Raw genomic sequence first — 19,007 nt, 5'->3', positions numbered from 1 at the left:
CTACCAGTGACCTTCTAGTGGATTCTGACTCAGGGTGGCTGCATGTATGTCGGAGTAGGACTGTGCTCCATAGGATTTTCAGTGGCTAATATTTCAGAAGCGGATCACGAGGACTTTCTCCTGAGGAGCCTGTCAGTGTGTTCAAACCTCCAGCATTTGGTGAGCAGTCCGTTACTTACTGTTTGCGCCATCTGGGGCTTTAGCTGTGCTGGTTGTTGGTGTTGTTCACCAGGATAGTCTGCTGGTAGAGGACACAAATCTCTCAAAGATGCTGAGTGTTTGGAAAAAAGAAAAGGGGGGTAGGGAAGAGTGCCTCGAGATGAGCAGTGGGGGGTGGGGGGGAGGAGAGAGGAAGAGAAGGCTTGCAGCCATTTGGACTTTGGCTCATCAAGACCTCCTGGGAGCCTGAGGACCTGGGAGCCTCCAGGGAGGGCGGCCCTGGAGGAAGAGAAGGCACTGTCCCCGGCCCAGGAGTTGCAGGCAGGGTTGAGAGGGCTGCCATGAATTTATCAGAGGAAGGGTAAGCGTCCTACCTGCCTGAAGCCACCTCACAACAGTACTGGGAGAGAGCAGCTTTCTGCCCCCTTTTATCCTCCTTCACCGACCTCCCCACACTGCCTGCATGGGGCAGAGAGCGGCCGGCAACAGCAGCTGGGGGTGTGTGGGATAGGTCAGAAAACCAGAAGCTGCCTTCTGCCTTCCCTTCCAGGAAGCCGCAGGAGCCCACCTTAGCTGAGAGGCAAGGAAGAAGTCTTCCTGAGAAATTAAAACTGCATACCGCTAGTTCTAACATCGCCCCAGCCATTGAACTTTGAGATATAAACTGCCCAGTAACCTCAGCAGCACGCAAGGGACTGAAATTTCAGCCAGCAGCGGCTAGAAAACACCCGTCCAATGAATACCTGGTATAAAAGCCCTGTGAGGACAAACATTGCCTTTTGGTCCCATCCGAATCCCTCTTATTCACGTTAAAACTTTTTTTATTTTTCCTCAAGATTTCGGTGTACCGTCATCCTAGGTAACCATTAAGAATGGAAAATATGTTCATACCCATGACATCGTGCATTAATTATTTGAGTGCCTACTGAGAGCCGGAGGCACAGGGAAAAATTAGCAATCAGAGATGTTTTACTTATAGATGTGGAATCATGAAAACAAGGGCTCAGATTTAGGCTTTACCTTTTTTTTCGCTTCTCCGAATAAAATAAAATCAATGGTGCAGGGAAAGACAACAAAGAGAAACTCAGGGAGTTATTTCTTCTGGGGTGTGATTTCCTCCAGGAAAGGGGAGGCAAAGATGACAACTCGCAGGGTGTTTCTCTCCTTTGCGTAGCTGAGAGCACCTCCCTGCTGGACGCCCACAGAGCTTTACTGTGGCCTTGGCCCTTGCCAACGACTGTTGTTGACAAAGAGAATGAATTCCTCGAGGCGCTCTGTGTTGTGTGTATGCCTGTAACTCAACAAACCGGCTTGCAGGGCTTAACAGGCATTGGGCTCAAGGTATATCATTGAAAAACATCATCCTGGCTATTGCCACTCTAACCTGCATGCCATGTTCCCATTAACGGGAAAGCAGTGAACACACGAGCCTGGCCAGCACCCTGTCGTATAGCCTCTGTCTCCTTCATAAGCATGGGGTCCATGCCCTGGCTTTGCGTGGTGAGATGTGAAATTCAGTGAACCCAAGACATGCTTCCAGTGGATGCCCGTGTTTTCTCACTATGTTGTGCCGGCATGGCAATCAGGATGGCAAGGACGAATTTGGAACTGATACACGTGACTGCTGCTGTGTGATTATTCAGATAAGGAAGTCTGGCTTCTGTGAGATTTGTCTCTGAAACACGTGAGGCATGGGGGAAAGACCGGACGGAGACATAGACAGGCAGTTGAATCACTTTTTTTATGATAGATTTGCCCATTACCCTGCGATGACTTTAACGCCAGCAATTATGATCTAATGTAACTGCCCAGGCTGTCAAATGACTGTTCGTTTGGCCAGATGTTGTGCAACGTCATTATTTGAAAAGCTGGTTGAGATCCTTGGAGGGACACTAGGGTGTCGGAGCCTCCCCGTGCCAAGCCCTGTCTGAAAGCCTCCTAAGAACCGGTAAGTTGGATTAATTTCTCTACTTCTCAGCTGCTAAGATATTGAGATAAATGATGGCAGGAAACGACTGGTGGGAATATTTACTCTAGTTGCTCTACTTCAGACGAAGTCTAAAAGCTTCTGTTTCTTTCCCTTTCTGGAGTAGCTAACTGGCATGCTGGATGAGAGTTAATTAAATAAATTTGAGAGCTAAGTCTTAGCTGGGGGAAGATAAACCTTCAGAGTACCTTCTGTAGGACAAAAGAAAGTTTGTGCATTTTTTCCTGTAGGGTGACATTAAAAAAATAGCTGTAAAACCAGCTGTAACAATTAATATGTTTTCATTTGTCCATCTGCAGTGAAATGAGGTAGTCTTCAGGGAAACGGAAGTAATGGCCAAATAGTCTCTGTCTTTCTTTCTAAAGTGGTGGTTTGAAAACACGAGCTGGGTAAAGAGAATAATGGAGAGTTTTAGATAAAGAGGAGCCCAGATGGTGCAGTGGTTAAGAGCTCGGCTGCTAACCAAAAGGTCGGCAGTTCGAATCCACCAGCCACTCCTTGCAAACCCTGTTCTGTCCCATGGGATCACTTTGAGTCTGAATCGACTCGATGGCAATGTATTTGGGTTTTGGTTCAGGAGGAAGAAGCCTAGAAGAAAATGAACAAATAAAGACATGTACTGTCTGCTGTAGCTCACTCAAAAGAGAATTGGAATTCATTCACCTTACATATCAAAATATTGGAACCACTACTTCTGAGTTAGATTAATAATCATTGCATAACACAATGAATATATAAATTTGCCATCAAATGTATTCCATGAAACATCGGTGTCATTCGAAGCTTACTACTTACTGCTTTCCAAAAAAAAAAAAAGACACATTTTAGAAGGAATTAGTGGTAGTTGTACTTTTTGAAACTTTTATAGCCTTTTTGGCTTAAAAAAAAATTTTAATACAGATTTAAAAATCAGTCACGTGCACCTTGAATTTGAATCCTGAAAAAAATGAAGAAAAAAAAAGGATGGCTACGTAACTGAGGGGTGCAGAGACAGGTCGCTGGATTTGTTATTAGGGCCATTGAGTCAAACGTTTTGTAAGGAGCTCTTTTGGCTTAGTCAAAGCACAAGGTGGTTGTTACCCTAACTTTTGAAGACTGTTTGGCTCTGCAGATTATCTCTGTAAAGGAACTGAGTTACCTAAGTACTGAGTGTGAAGTTGTGAAAGACACTACTCTGTTCTGAAAATTCACATTCATTATAGGAAATGAGCTTACAGGGCAGTATGACCTGGGTGCCATATGGCACCTACCAACTATGAACCAACCAAATGTCTAATTTGTTTTCCGAAAGGAGAGGCTAAGAAACGTATGTCGTCATTTATAGGCAAACCCCTCCGCCCCAAGTTACCATATGAGTGAATGACTATAATAAATTAAGATGCCCAGTTCTTGCTTAAAAACCCAGTTTCTGGAGACTTGATTTTGACTCAGGGTGATCCCATGTGTGTCAGAGTGGAACTGTGTGCCATAGAATTTTCAGTAGCTGGTTTTTTGGGAGTAGGTGGCCAGGCCTTTCTTCCAGGGTGCCTCTGGGTGAACTCGAATCTCCAAGCTTTGGGTTAGCAGCAGAGCTCAATCACCATTTACACCACCCAGGGGCAGTTCTTAGTTACTTCTTATCTGGATATCCACGTACTTCGTGTAGACATGAGTTTCGGCCTCTGTGTTAACTTTTCCAGATTGAATTAGGTGCTGAACAAAAACATTTTCAGTAAAAATGCTGTAACAAAAAAAGGCAAAACTAGTTCATAGAAATATAGACCATTTTATAGCCACTTACTCTAGAAATTCCTTGTGTCGCCAAACACACTGATAATAAAACCAAAAAACCCACTGCCATCCAGTCAGTTCTGACTCATAGCGACCCTGGAGGGCAGAGTAGAACTACCCCATAGAGTTTCCAAGGCTGTAAATGGCTGTGGGAGTAGACTGCCACATCTTTCCCCTCTAGGAGCCGCAGATGGGTTCAAACCACCAAACTTTTTGATTAATAGCCGAGCATTTTAACCTCTTTGCCACCAGGGCACCTTCCCACTGATAATAACTTGACAAAATACCCTTACGAACTGTGGTCTAAACGAAAAAAACCAAACCCATTGCCGTGCAGTTGATTCCAACTCCTAGTAACCCTATAGGACAGAGCAGAATGGCCCCATAGGGTTTCCAAGGCTGTAATCTCTATTATGCAAGTCAACAGCCACATCTTTCTCCCACAGAGAGGCTGGTGGGTTCAAACCACCAACCTTTTGGTTAGCAGCCGAATGCTTAACCACTGAGCCACCAGGGCTCCTCTTAACAACTGCTGATATGGACATCCAGAAATGGAAAAGCTTTCAGTGCCTGCAAAAAGGTAGAAAGACTCCTTCTATCTGTATTAGAGGTTGCAACACCCAATGCCAGGCGTGTCTTGAACGGTTCAATGAAACGGGCATGAAAACTTTGTGTGTAAAAATCGCACAAGCTCTGCAGATCAGTCTCTCACTGCATTGTTTTGTTTCCACCCAGTCCCTACACTAACACTCCTGCCTTGTTTAGAAATGAACCCCTGCCAAACTCGGTCAGTGAGTCAGCCAGCCGAGCACAGACCTTAGGGTACTGATAATAGAGGAACGATGAGGAAACAGAAGACCAGTACCACATCCAGTGTTGTAAAACACGGTGCACAGCACTCAGTATAAATACTCCAAGTGCCAAGGTCAATAACAATTAAATGCTTCTTAGGAGCAGGAAGCACAGGGCGAGGGCTTGGCCCTGGGCTGGCGAGCAGCAGCACTGATGAAGGGGAGCCGGGGCTGAAAGCCTGCGCGGAGACAGAGGTGATGTGGCGTTTGGAGTTCCTCTAGGTGGTCCTGGAGTTGGGAGATTTCTTCTCCAGAGATTGACGGTGGAAAGGGGGTAGCGGGTGCTGTGAGGTCTTTCTTTGCAATTAGTTTGTCTAACCCAGGATTTTTCAGCTGTGACACTGTTGATGTTTGGGGCTAGACATTCTCCTTGGTGGGGACTGTCCTGGGCACTGATGGTGTTGAGCAGTATCCCTGGTCTCCACCCAGTAGATGCCAGTAGCACTCCCTGGCAATCAGAACTGACGCCACACATTGCCAAGTGTCTCCTGCGGGCAGTAGCAACCCCAGTGGAGGACAACTGTTATAGGTTATTGCTGGCTGGATGGATAGATGATAGATAAAGAAATGGATGGATAGATGATGGATAGAAAAATAGATGATAGGTGAGTAGATGGGTGGGTAGATGGATGGATGGATGGATAGATAATATATGGATAGAGAATAGATAAATTGATGGATGGATAAAGATAGATGAATGGAGAGATGGATAGATGATGGATAGATAAATGAATGGATGGATAGGTGACAGATGGATAGATAGATGGTAGATGGATGAATGGATAGATGGTGGTGCAGTGGTTAAAGTGATTTACTGCTCACCAAAAGTTTGATAGTTCAAGACCACCAGTAGCTCTGTGGCAGAAAGATGTGGCAGTCCACTTCCAAGATTTACAGCCTTGGAAACCCTGTGAGGTCGCTATGAGTTGGAATCAACTCGATGGCAGTGGGTTAGTTTTGGTTTGGATATAGAGATGGGTGGGTGGGTGGATGGACGGACGGACGGGTGGGTGGGTGGGTAGGTGGATGGATGGATGGATGGATGGATAGGTAGGTAGATAGGGAGATAGACAGATAGAGAGATAGATGGTAGACAGTCTCTCATGCTAAGGCAGGACTTCTTAAACCCAGCACTGTTGACATCTGGCCTTGATGTTTCTCTGTAGTGGTGGGGGCTGTCCTGTGCACTGTAGGGTGTAGAGCAGCATCCCTGGTCTCCATCCCCTAGATGCCACTAACAGCCTCCCCCCTGCCCCCGCCCCCAGGTTGTGAGAACCAAAAATGACTCCAGACATTGTTCGATGTTGCCCAGAGTGGGGAACCACCCCCTGTTGAGAACCAGTGACTTAGGGAAGGTGAGAAGTAGCCCCTAGCCCACAGAGGAGATATGAAAACTATCCCTTATAGTCTGTTCTTGGCCTCCTTTCCAAGTTGCCATACAACTCTTCAATTTTGCTGGAGCCTGTCATAGCTTATGCAACCCGGGTCATTGGGCAAGAGCCCTGTGTCCTCTACCTGTCACCTCAGTTGCCTATGAGGAAATTCCAGAGCTATCTAATTGGCTTGCCTCTGGCTTTTCCAGTACCTGACTTCCAGGACCACTGCTTTCCAAGCCTTGCCTGCAAAAATGCAGGTCAACAGTCCTTTGCCTAGAATAATAATTTTTTAAAAAATTCAAATTCTCATGGACTCCAGACTTTCTGGAGCCATGGAGGCTGAATGAGCCCCTAAAACTGTTGCCCTGAGATAATCGATAAACCGTAAGCCAGGAGTATCCCCTCAAGTCTTCTTTAAACCAAACAGTAGTTTAGCTTACCGAGTTTCAGAAACCCTGGTTGTGCAGTGGTTAAGAGCCATGGCTGCTAACCAAAAGGCTGGCAGTTCAAATCCACCAGCATCTTCTTGGAAACTCTATGAGGCAGTTCTGCTCTGTCCTATAGGGCCACTATGAGTCGGAATTGACTTGAGGGCAAAGGGTTTGGTTTTTGGGTTTTGGTAAAGAATGTCTGTCTTGAGCGTTGTGCTTTTTGAAGACCTATCTACATGGGATCAAACTGACAACAGCAAGTTGAAGGATTAGATGGGACTCTTGGGGGGCAGTGATTTTATGTTAATGGGGAAGGAACAAGTCAGAAAAGGAGGGTGAAAATGGCCACACAACTCAAGAATGTCATCAATGTCACCAAATTGTACCGGTAGAAACTCTTGAATTGCTTTGTATATTCTCAACAACAAAATAAATAAGATTAAAACAAAAACAGAAAAATCTCTGAAAATGGGAAGTTTTTTTACAACCAGTTTGGCAGTGCAGTCAGTTCTGAACCAACCATCATAAGGATGAGAAGTTTCTATTTGTCCCACTAAATGTGAATACTTGTTTGTTTCACGGCAGGGCTATTACTATCTGTGATGACTTTGTATAAGGTGTCGGGTATTATACATAATATCCACGTCACCTCTAAAATCCAAAAAATTGTTTGTTTACGGTGATGGGACGTTGGCGACCATTACGGGAGGTGTTGCATAATATGATTAAGGTAATCGATATAACTAAATTGTAGACCTGAAAAATGTTGTGTTATATTTATTTCTATGACAACAAAAATTCTGAAAAAGTTGGAATTAAAAAATCCATCTGCCCCAAAAGTTTCTGTTTCAAGACCGTGAACCTGGAGTTTTAATAGCAAGCAGAAAGGAGTTCACCTTTAACCCTACTGTGACTTTGACCATCAGATGGCAATTATACCCAAAAACCAAAAACCTATTGGCGGCGAGTCGATTCAGACACATAGCGACCCTATAGGATGGAGTAGAACTGCCCCATAGGGTTTCCAAGGAGCGGCTGGTGGATTCGAACTGCTGACCTTTTGGTTAGCAGCTGATCTTTTAACCACCGCACCACCAGAGCTCCAGGATAGAGATTGCAGTATTTGTTCTTCCCATCTGTGGTGTTATAATTTCCGCCTGTAGCTCCTCAGAGGCAGCGTCCACACATAAAACCTCATTATTACTTTTCTCTCTGAGCTTTTCAGAAACGTGAGAACACTTGGGAATCTAGACCAAAGCAGAAGTATTAGTAGGACAGCAGCCACTTTTGGGGTCTGTGCCTACTACTGGGCACCTTGTACACCCACCTTCCCAGCCGGTGCACCCACGATGCCAAGGAGCACTCCCTAAATCTATCAGTCAGAAGGTGGTACAGCCTGGGAGGTGCCTATGGTCTGGGGTACTAAGGTGCAAGGCATGTCTTGGCTTTTGAAAGTCTCAGTACCAGATAACCTTAAAAATTATCTAGCCCTTTTTTGGTAGTTAAGAAGAAAGGAAAGTTGTCCTTTGGGGAACAGCTGCCCATCTAGGCCAGAGTTTCTCAGCCTTGGTGATATTGACGTCTGGGGAGTCCCTGGGTGGCTCAAATGGGGAAGCGTTCGTCTACTAACCAAAGGTTTGAATCCATGCAGAGGCACCTTGGAAGAAAGGCCTGGCAATCTGCTTTGGAAAGATCACAGACATAAAAGCCCTATGGAGCACAGTTCTACTCTGAAACACATGGGGTCACCATGAGGCAGAATCGATTTGACAGCACGCAGTTTTGTTTTTGGTTAATTACATTTGGGCAAGCTGATTCTGTGTTATAGAACCTTGGTGGCGCAATGGTTAAGCGCTTGGCTGCTAACTGTAAGGTTGGCAGTTGGAACCCACCAGCTGCTCCATGGGAGAAGGAGGTAGCGATCTGCTCCTGTAAAGATTACAGCCACAAAAACCTTATGGGCCAGGTCTACTCTGTCCTATAGTGTCGCTAGGAGTCAGACTGGATGATAACAGGTTTGAGTTTTTGGGTTAATCAGAGGCGGATTAGCCAACAGGCAAGGAAAGCAAGGTGCTTACCTTGCTTCCTGGATCATCTATAGTGAACAATTTCACATTTTTTTTTCACATTTTCTGCTTCTAGGTATGGCTGGCATCTGTCTTTCTCCCAACCCGACAGCGTACCTTCCTACAGAATCAGAGCCTCTTTTTCGAATTTACAGTCCCTGACAGGGACAAATGACCCAGTAAGCAAGGTAAGTACGAGCTGGCTTGTGCTTATTTACTAATCTGTGGTGAACAATTTCATGAACAGTTTCACAATCAAAAATGTGGTGAAAAACACGTGAAATTGTTCTCTGTGGATTAGTAAGTAAGCACAAGTCAGCCCGTGCTTACCTTGCTTGTTGAATCATCTCCCTGAGGTTCATTATTTGTTGTGGGGCCATGCTGTGCACTGGAGGGTGTTGAGCAGCATCCCTGGCCTCCACCCCACTACGTGCCAGTAGCCCCCACCCCTCCCACAGTTGTGACAACCAAGAATGCCTGTAGATACTGCCGAATGTCCCCTGTGAGACAGACCCACCCCCAGACGAGAAATCCTGGTTTAGGCTGATAACTCTGAAGTCACAGTGCTTTAACTTAATATGTTACTGTTAGATATCACAGAGCTGATTCCGACTCCTAGCGACCCCATGTGACAAACTAGAACTGCCTCATATAGTTTCCTAGGCTGTAATCTTTATGGGAAGGGAGCCTGGTGGCATAGTGGTTAAAGCGCTCAGCTGCTAACCAGAAGGCCAGTGGTTGGAACCCGTCAGCCGCTCTGTGGGAGAACTATGTGGCAGTCTGCTTCCATAAAGATTTACAACCTTGGAAAGTCTACGGGGCAGCCCTACTCTGTCCTGTAGGGTTGCTAGGAGTTGGAAACAACTCGACAGCAGCGGGTTCGGTTTTTGGCTTGGGAACCTGTGTGGAAGCAAATCAGTAAGTCTTTCTCCCGAGGAGCCGCGACTGGTTTTGAACTGCGGATCTTCCAGTTAACTCCTGAGTGCTTAACTGTTGCGCCACTGCTTGTATTTACAGAAAGAACTTTCTCATGCCTTAACCTGTTCGTTTCCAAGGCTGTCATCTTAATGGAAGCAGATCACCAGGTCTTTCTCCAGTGGAGTGGCTGGTGGGTTCGAACTGCCAACCTTTCGGTTAGCAGCCGAGCACTTTAACCACTGCGCCACCAGGGCTCAGAAAAAATCCAAACCCGTTGCTGTCAAGTCATTTCCAACTCATAGCGACCCTATAGGACAGAGTAGAACAGCCCCATAGGGTTTCCAAGGAGCAGTCAATGGGTGTGAATGGCCAACCTTTTGGCTAGCAGCGACAGCTCACCACAGCTTCTAACCACTTTTCGCACTTCAGCCTTGTGAAGTCGGTGTTTTGAGTCCCATTGTACAGGCGGGCAAACAAGGTTTAAGTCTGTCTAGATAATATAAGAGCCAGAGTTTTTCTCCCCCGCCGTATTGCTTTCCATCACGTGGGAGACTCACCCCAAGGGGTGACAAAGCCACTTGCCTTCATTGTCCCTGTGGCTTATATCACATAATTTACATCTCACCTTATAGCATCAAGACAGCCATATGCGAAGGATTCTAGGAACTCCTAATTGCCACATAGCTCCATGCGAGGGTTACTTGATCTAGGTAGATGTGGTCACAGGTGCCTGGGGCTGGACACTGTATGACTCAGAGCATTCTTACTTGGAAGATAATAACCAGTAACCACTTCCTTTCGAGTTGACTCTGACTCATGGTGACCCCGTGTGGGTCAGAGTAGAACTGTGCTCCATAGGGTTTTCAGAAGCAGATCGCCAGGCCTTTCTTCTGAGGTGGGTCTGGCTGGACTGGAACCTCTACCCTTTCAGCTAGCAGTGGAGTATGTTACAAGTCTACTTTTATACATGTGGAGCCGCCATGAGTTGGGAATGGACTCAGTGGTAATTGATTTTGGTTTTAATTAACTCAAGGTCACCTGATTAAGGACCTGAATTACACCTGCAAAATCTCTCCTCCTCGCCATATCCTATTGGTTCACAGGTTGCCCTGCACTCACACCAAGGTGTGGATACCATGGAGTGGGAATCGGGGAAGCTGTCTCAGCGTTCTGCCAAGCACAGCTGCCTTTGCGTGGGGTAAACTGGGAGCCTAAATATAATTTCAGAAATGTGTTCTGAAAACCAATGGACCTACTTACAAACAGACTTTTGGGGAAACTGATTTATAAGCTAAGTTTGCCAGTATTGCATCTCACTGGCTAATTTTCCTTATCATTTTTGACATTTGCTGACAATAATACTGGGAAATGCATTAAATAAGCAACTCTTGCACTATGCTAAGGCCAGGTTCTCCTCTTACTCATTAAAGGAATATTTTCAGCTTGCTCAGGAATATATCTGGGATACTGCACCATGAATGGGATACATACCTGTGCTACAGGTTGGAAATGGTGTCCCAGGGTTGGCCACTGGCCTGTTAGGTACTGCTTTGAGTAGTGACCCCCCATCTGTGGACCAAGATCTGCACCTCACTTCCCAAGCCTTGGGCTCTGTTTGTCATAGACTACTCCCTGCTGAAACGTGCACGGAAAATATCACTGAACCCCCCACTGGGCAGCAGGCTAGAATACCTGGCACATTGAAAAAGATAAAATCAAATAAAGCATTAGATACAGCTGCCTTCAAGCTGATTCTGACTCACGGTGCCCCCATGTGAGTCAGAGTAGAACTGAGCTCCGAAGGGTTTTCGGTGGCTGACTTTTATGATGTAGATTGCCAGGCCTTTCTTCCGAGGTGCCTCTGGGTGAACTTTCAGTTAGCAGCAGAGTCTGTTAACTGCTTGCACCACTCGGTTCGAAATAAGGAAGACATAGTGTGTGGCTTCAGCTTGACCTTTTGGTAGGCGACAGGATGAAATGAGGTCTAACTGCAGCCTTAATGGAACTCAGTAATTTGAGTCCTAGCAGAGCACGCTCAGACGGAAGCTCCACTTCTTTTCCTCTCGAACCGACTGCTTTCACGGGGTGGATGGCTGAGCATTGAGATTGCGTTCACGCCTTGCCTTCTGTGATCACTGTCAAGTTCAATGTGTCAACAGAACAAGGCCACTGTGGATTCTCCACCCCACCCCTCTGACTACTGACAGGTCCCGGAGAGTTCATCCTCTGCTTTGTGTTACTTCCTGGAGCGGTGGCCTGTTCTACCTGGACCCCCCTTTCACCTGGCCAGCTGCTCTGCGAGTCCTCCGCCCACTGCTGCCCAAGCTGGTGAAGCGGGTCTCTTCCCTGAAGCTTCCTGGTGTCCAGCCAGCCCCTGGCTTAGGGTTTGCAATGACCCGGTTTTCCATAGGTTTCTTGGGATTACTTTCTAGCATTTATACACTGGGGAGGTCTGTAGGATGGGAGAAGGGTTACATAATCACTGGGAGTGTTACCGGGTGGAAACCCCAGTTTCATGCTCGGCATGACTTGTATTGGCCGATAAATGAGAGACCAAGGTGGGAGAACAGGAAAGGCACCTATATTTCTTTGTACAAGGAAAGGAGTCAGTCGGAGCTGCTGCTGCCAAGACTGCTCACCGTGGGCGCGGCAGGTAAGTTACTTTAAAGGGGGTTTTTACCAGTAGCGAGTTCACATAAGTTACGTCAGTATCATTCTTAATCACACTAAACCAAAGCCAAAAACTCAGTGCCCTTGAGTTGATTCATAGCGACCCTTAATCATACCGGGCAGGTGCAGTGGGGTTTCCCTATGACCTCCAAGCGAAAGCAGGATTCAAATGCAAAGCTGAGGTGGGGAGCCCAGCAAAGGAAACCATTTTGCAATACAACACTGTAGGGGAGGAAGCGGGGTAAAGAATACAGCACTGTGGGAGTCCTGTTGGGAGCATCTGGATAATTGGTGAATATTGTCCTGGAGTGTATCAACCCATTTTTTTAGTGATGGTTGCTAAAGGCTTGTAATCAAAAGCTTTAAACCACTTGCCATTGAGTCTGACTCACGGGCACCACATGTGTGCAGAGCAGAGCTGTGCTTGACAGGATTCTCCAGGCTGTGACTTTTCAAAAGCAGATCGCCAAGACTTTCTTCCGAGGTGTCTCTGGGTGGTTGGTTTTGATTGCTCAGCTTTCAGCTGTTTCAAAAACCAGAAACCAAGCTGGTTACCGTCGAGTTGATTCCGACTCCTGGTGACCCTACAGGACAGTGTACAACTGCCCCATAGGTTTTGCAAGGCTGTAAATCTGTATGGAAGCTGACTGCCACGTCGCTGTCCCACAGAGAGGCCGTCGCTGTCCCACAGAGAGGCCGGGGGGTTTGAACCACCCATCTTTCTGTCAGCAGCAAAGCACTTAACCACTGTGCCAGCAGGGCGTGAGGGACTTGTACCATCCGGGACTCCTTCCTCCTTCTGTCGTCCCTGAGGGCAGCGGCCGGTGGATATTCCGCATGTCTCATGCGCATTAGTACATTACTGACTCCAGACTTGGTACAAAAATCATTCTTGTTCGGGGTAAGAATTCATGAAGGAAGGCTGGGCAAGTCAAATATGCTTTAAATTGGCTACCTTTGTTCCTTTTGGTTTTCAAAAGTTTCCCTCAAGTTGGCTGTTGCTTATTCATTTTTCCCCCTGTGCCTGCCCCCTCCCTGTATCTAGCATTAATACAGAGAAGGAAGTTAGACTTTCTAGGGGTCCCTGAGTAGCACTCTGGTGGTGCAGTGGTTAAGGGGCTCAGCCGCTAACCCAAAGTTTGGCAGTTCTATCCCACCAGCCACTCCACCAAACAAAGATGTGGCAATCTGCTCCCGTAAAGATTACAGCTTTGGAAACCCTGTGAGGCAGTTCTCCTCTGTCCTATAGGGTCTGTATGAGTTGACTCGACAGCAGTGGGTTTGGTTTGGTTAGGAATACCTGGCTGGTATAGTCGATTAACACGCTTAGCTGCTAACCAAAAGAGTGAAGGTTCTAGTCCACCCAGAGGCAGTGAAAACCCTCTGATCACAATGGTTCAACCTACAGCCAATCATGGGGATGGTTCAGGATCAGCTGGTGTTTTGTTCCTTCGTGCGTGGGGTCTCCCTAAGTCAGGGGACAGACTCATCAGTAGCTAACAACAAAAAAATTTTTGTTGAGGTGAAATTCACACAACAGAAAGCGAACAATTTTACAGTGTACGATTCAGTGGCATTGATTTCATAAACAGTGTGTGCAAACATCACCATTGTCTGAGTCTGAAACTTTTTCACTCCTGCAAGCAGAAACTCACTACTGCTTAGGCAGTAACTCCCGCTTCCTCTCTCCCCCCACCTCCCAGCACCCACTAATCCACTTTCAGTCTCTGTGTGTGCCTATTTCTAGACCTTTCCATATATAATTGGGTTCATACGTATACGGTCGGTACAAGTCAGAATCGACTCGACAGTGGTGGGTTTGGTTTTTGGTTGGTTTGGGATCATACAATATTTGTTCCTTTCCGACAGATTTATGTCACTCAGCATAATGTTTTCAAGGTTTGACCGTGTTGTAACATGCATCAGAATCTCATTTCTCTTTCTGGCTGGATACTGTTCCTTTGTGTGCACATGAGGAGCCCCGGTGGCTCAGTGTTTAAGAGCTCGGCTGCCAATCAAGGGCTCCACAGTTCATATCCGCCAGCTGCCCCTTGGAAACCCTACGGGGAAGTTCTGTTCTGTCCTGTAGGGTTGCCATGAGACGGAATCGACTCAGTGGCTACGGTTTTTGTTTTTTTTTTGGTGTGTGCATACTACAATTTGTTTATCCATTCATCTGTTGACGGACATGGGTTGTTTCCACCTTTTGGGTATTGTGAATAATGCTGCAATGAACGTAGGTGTACAAGTATTTGTATAAAAACCTGTTTTAAGTTATGTTGGGTATACACCTAAGAGTGGATTAAAGGTCATATGGTAGTTCTATGTTTAATTTTTGCCAAACGGTTTTCCACAGCGAGTTATAATAGCTCTTTAATTTTTAAAGGTCCTCGTCATCTTAGAGACTTCTCCCCACTTTGCTGAGCAGCCTGAGAGGCTCCCTAAAATATTGCCTGTCCGATCTTGAGTTGGCTGGTAATATATTGAGCTCATGAAGGTACCCTTGGCAGAGCCTCCGTTTATATATTAGGAGTCACAAGACTCGTTTCTGTCTGTCATGTGGTTGTGCAGTTCGGGAAACGACCAAGGGTCCTCTGCAGCCAGTGTCCTGGCGTCCGGCTGGACCATCTAAATCTGCCCTGGTGTGGCTGAAAGGTCCCCTGGTGATGACGCCAATGGTTAACGTTTGACTGTTAACCTGAAAGTTGGCCATTCCGACCCACCCAGTGGCACTGCGGAAGAAAGGCCTGGCAATCTGCTTCTGTAAAGATTAAAAAAAAAAAAACCCTGCAGTGCACAGTGCTGCTCTATAACACCTAAGGTTGCCATGAGTTGGAATCGACTGGATGGCAAAGGTTTGGTGTGGCTGAAGTTTGAGCCATCTGTTGGTTGCTCTCTGCTGCCATGTGGGTGCACATCCATAGGAACAATTCTGGGTGTTGTGTGTGGCTGGCATTCCAGGAGGAGACAGCAATCCCAGGACACTGAGTTGGCCCGTGGCGTCTGCCCCTCAACCTTAACCGCGAGATTAGGTCAGGATGAACCCCGATCTTTGGGAACCCCTCCTCCATCTGCCTGCTCTCCAAGACAGGCTGCCTACCTTTCCTTTCTCTCATCTCTCCATTCCTGGCCACCCCCAAGTTGCCAACCCCGTCCCTTCCTGTCCTGGTCTGGGGGCAGAAATGGCCTAAGCAGGGAATAAGTAGCCAATCGCCTCATGACTTTTCAAATCCCAGTGATCCCAGGAGTCCTTATCTTTGGGTTTACTGTACTAATTTACATTCAGTGAAGCCAGTCTCTCTTCCAACCCCCATATCCTTGCTCTCAACAAACACAATGGCCTCTCATTGATAAATTACGAACTTAGGGATTTTATTAGACATGGCAGCATACAAGTGTCTAATCACGATTTTTTTTTTCTAGCAGAAGTATGCTCTTGGCTACCACCCAGCCATTAATAGGGAAGGAGTATACAAAGGTAGAAGTACAATATGCAATATCTAAATATGTATTTAGGGGCTCTGGTGGCTCAATGGTTAAGCACTTGGCTGCCAATCAAAAGGTCAATGGTTTGAACGCACCAGCTGCTCCACTGGAGAAAGATGTGGCAGGCTGTTCCCATAAAGGTTTACAGCCTTGCGAACTCTATGCGGCAGTTCTGCTTTATCCTAGAGGGTCACTACGGTCAGAATCGACTAGATGTCAATGGGTTTTTTGTAATTATGTCTTCGATTAGACCCATTGTAGGGATCAACAGAATGACTCTTGGAGACCTTCTTTAAAGAATTACAGAAATTCCATACACTACCAGCTATCCGCCAGTAAAGTTTTCAAATTTAATCTTTGTTCCTACGATTTCTTTGTCCAAGTCGTGGATTTTCTGTTGGTGTCTTTTAAACTGAGTGGACCTTCTGTATAAAATTGTACTCTGAGTGTGATTATTTTTTTCTAGCTTTAAATGGTGGTCTTTTGAGAGGCTTAAGTCACTTTAGCCTAAGGTAAGCACGTATCAGGGACATCAGGAGCCCCCTAGTTTGGGTCTTCGGTATTTTCCAACCAATGTAGCAGAGTCATTTGTCCAGCAATTTTCTCAGAACGCCACCAACAGTTGCTGTCTGCATCAAGTTCACCGTTTTTAAGCAAGGCTTCCAGGATTTGATTTTACTAAGCCTGTAACGTCCTAATGCTGCAGTGTGAGAACCCGGCATACGGCACACATTTCTTCGTTATTTGATTACATTCCTCTTCTTCATCATTTCCTCCAGGAAATATGTCTGGTTTTGGCTCCAAGAATCCAGCTACTTCCTTTCCCTGGGATGACACAAGAGCAAAGGCTCTTGAAAGGGATGCTGTCAGTGAAGTCAAAGACCAATGTTCATTTGTAATTGCTGCAAAAAAAAAAAAAAACCATTACCATCGAGTCGATTCCAGCTCATAGCAGACCCTATAGGACAGAGTAGAACTGTCCCATAAGGTTTCTAAGGGACTGCTTGTGATTTGAACTGCCAACCTTTTGGATAGCAGCTGAGCTCTTAACCACTGCGCCACCAGGGCTCTGTAATTGCTATATATTTTTCTGGGTATATAACATGTTTAGAAACACAGCTCTTTGGGCATTTTCCTTTGACCATGACCCAAAACTGAATCAGTTGGGCTTTGGGAAAATAAAATATTGGTGCCGTGACAGTGTCCATTCCCCTCCCTGCTTGAATTTCTTGACTTTGTCCACTGTGACACTGAATCATGTAACCCTCCTCTGCCATTTTGGCTGTTCTCTTTCCCTGCCTCTAATTGCAATCATTCCCAGATAACTGCTTCTGTAATGTTCCCCACACTTAGCGGCTTGAGACTGCTTCCCTTACAAGCCAATCCACATTAGTCGATGAGACCATCGTCATCATTACTGTGTATCACAGGCTCCTATCATTTAAACAATGTATCATTATTAAAAAAAAGTTAATAGGAGGGGGCATGGAAATACACTAAATATTAGCAGATTACACGTCTGTAAAGCGAAATCTTTAAATCTGGATGTGGATGCATGCTGGGGTTTTTTTTAAAAGAGAGAGACGCTCCAAAGCGATGTAATTTGGGGAATATCCTACAGACCACCACAAGTGGCTGAAACAATGTGTAATAAGTTCTCACCTACAGATCACAAAATTGCCATCAGGGTTTTGGGCATTGGTGATGAGGGATTGCAGCTATTGGGGGTCTGCCTGCTGGACCTCTCGCCCAGCTAAGAGCTTCGTATCTGATAAAACTCGTTTCTTTCTGGAAACTTCATCCTGCAGATAAAATAGCGCCCTGAAATTGAGCGTGATCAACAAGGAAGAATGGGTTGGCCAAGTGGAAGTAATAGACTCCTCTGGGAAGAAGGGGGCCTTACTCTTTAAAAAACCTATAGTGGTAAATGACCAACAGAGTAGACGTGCACCCTGGGCTTTGCAAAAAGAGACTTTAGAGTCATTCAGATAAAAATACAGTTATTATCTCCTGACTGGAGACTCTGAAAAAGGAAGGGCTCAAGCACTTAGGATGTACTCAAAAAGGAAAGTCTACTGATACGCTCATGAAATCATACAGGCTCTAGGGGTGGAGGGAAAGGGTGAAGGGTTTAAAGGGAACAGTGTGGTGGAAAGAGTCTCCCTCTGGTGAACCCAGGCTTTGAAAGGGAGTACTTGGAAGGCTGGTGACGGGCAAGACAGTCGTGAAATGAATTGATTGCCTCTGTGCCTATAAAGTTGGGAGACCATCCAATTCACTCATTTGTACAGTTCCACGGTTTTTATTAAATTTGCCAAACAGATAAAAATGCCCGTTTGTTGACATGCACTTCCTAGGTCTGTTGTTGTGTGCCGTCAAGTTGATTCCGATGCATAGTGATTCTATATGACAGGGTAAAACTTCCCCATGGGGTTTTCTAGGCTGTGATCTTTATGGGCGGAGATTGCCAGGTCTCTCTCCTGTGGAGCCACTGGGTGGGTTTGAACCTCTGACCTTTTAGTTAGCAGCCAAGTGCTTAACCGTTTCACTGTCAGGGTTCCTGGTTCCTAGGTCTACCCTTATTTAATTACCTTGTCCTTTGACCTGAAGCACAACCACCCTGTTAAACCCAAGCCTTATCAAGTTCCATTCAAACTGCATTTCGACTCATAGCCACCCTATAAGACAGAGTAGAATTGCCCCATAGGGTTTCCAAGGAGCACCTGGTACATTTGAACTGCCAACCTTTTTTTTTTTTTTTTGGTCTAGCAGCCGAACTCTTAACCTCTATGCCACCAGGGTGTCCATTTATATTTTAAGAGCTCTGAAATTGTACTGGCAGATATCTGTGTACTTATCACTGGATTTAGAGATAATGGTTAACAGGCTCGGCTACTCACCTGAAAGGTTGGTGGTTCGAATCCGCCCAGAAGTGCCTTGGAAGAAAGGCCTGTCAATCTGCTTCTGAAGAAACAAACCAGCCATTGAAAACCCTATGGCGCACAGTCCTACCGTGACACACATGGGTTAGCCTGAGTCGGGGTTGGCTCAATGGCAAGTGGTGTCTTTGGGTGTGTGTATGTGTGTGTGCATCTGTGTGTGTGTGTAACACACCTGGCTTCCGTCGGTGCAAGTAGGAGAATTAGACATGGATGCAAACTCTTTTGTGGGCAGATCACTTAGCTATTCACATGTACGGGAGTGGATTAATAAGATACAGCACTGTTTGCAGAGATGGAATTATTATTATATAAAGAATAATCCTTATGGATCCCTTAACAAGTAGCGTGACA

At 46.0% G+C, this 19,007-nt stretch overlaps 1 protein-coding gene across 9 annotated transcripts in view; it reads left to right on the top strand.

The window, feature by feature from the left end:
- The window catches only part of STS (steroid sulfatase), a 303,712-nt gene that overhangs the window by 17,499 nt on the left and 267,206 nt on the right, over nt 1-19,007 (top strand). Inside the window, exon 1 of one of the 9 annotated variants that reach the window (XM_049872295.1) lies at nt 708-2,107. The exons of 7 other annotated variants lie outside the window; for them this stretch is intronic. The gene's annotated coding sequence lies outside the window, so the exon portion shown is untranslated. Of the gene's footprint in view, nt 1-707; nt 2,108-4,945; nt 4,963-19,007 lie in introns of those variants that run through there. One more of the 9 variants, XM_049872298.1, reaches the window with a different exon arrangement.

The sequence above is a fragment of the Elephas maximus genome, chromosome X (assembly GCF_024166365.1).
Source record: "Elephas maximus indicus isolate mEleMax1 chromosome X, mEleMax1 primary haplotype, whole genome shotgun sequence".
Classification (NCBI taxonomy): domain Eukaryota; kingdom Metazoa; phylum Chordata; class Mammalia; order Proboscidea; family Elephantidae; genus Elephas; species Elephas maximus.
Note: the sequence above shows the minus strand (reverse complement) of the source record. Positions and strands in the feature narration are given on the sequence as shown.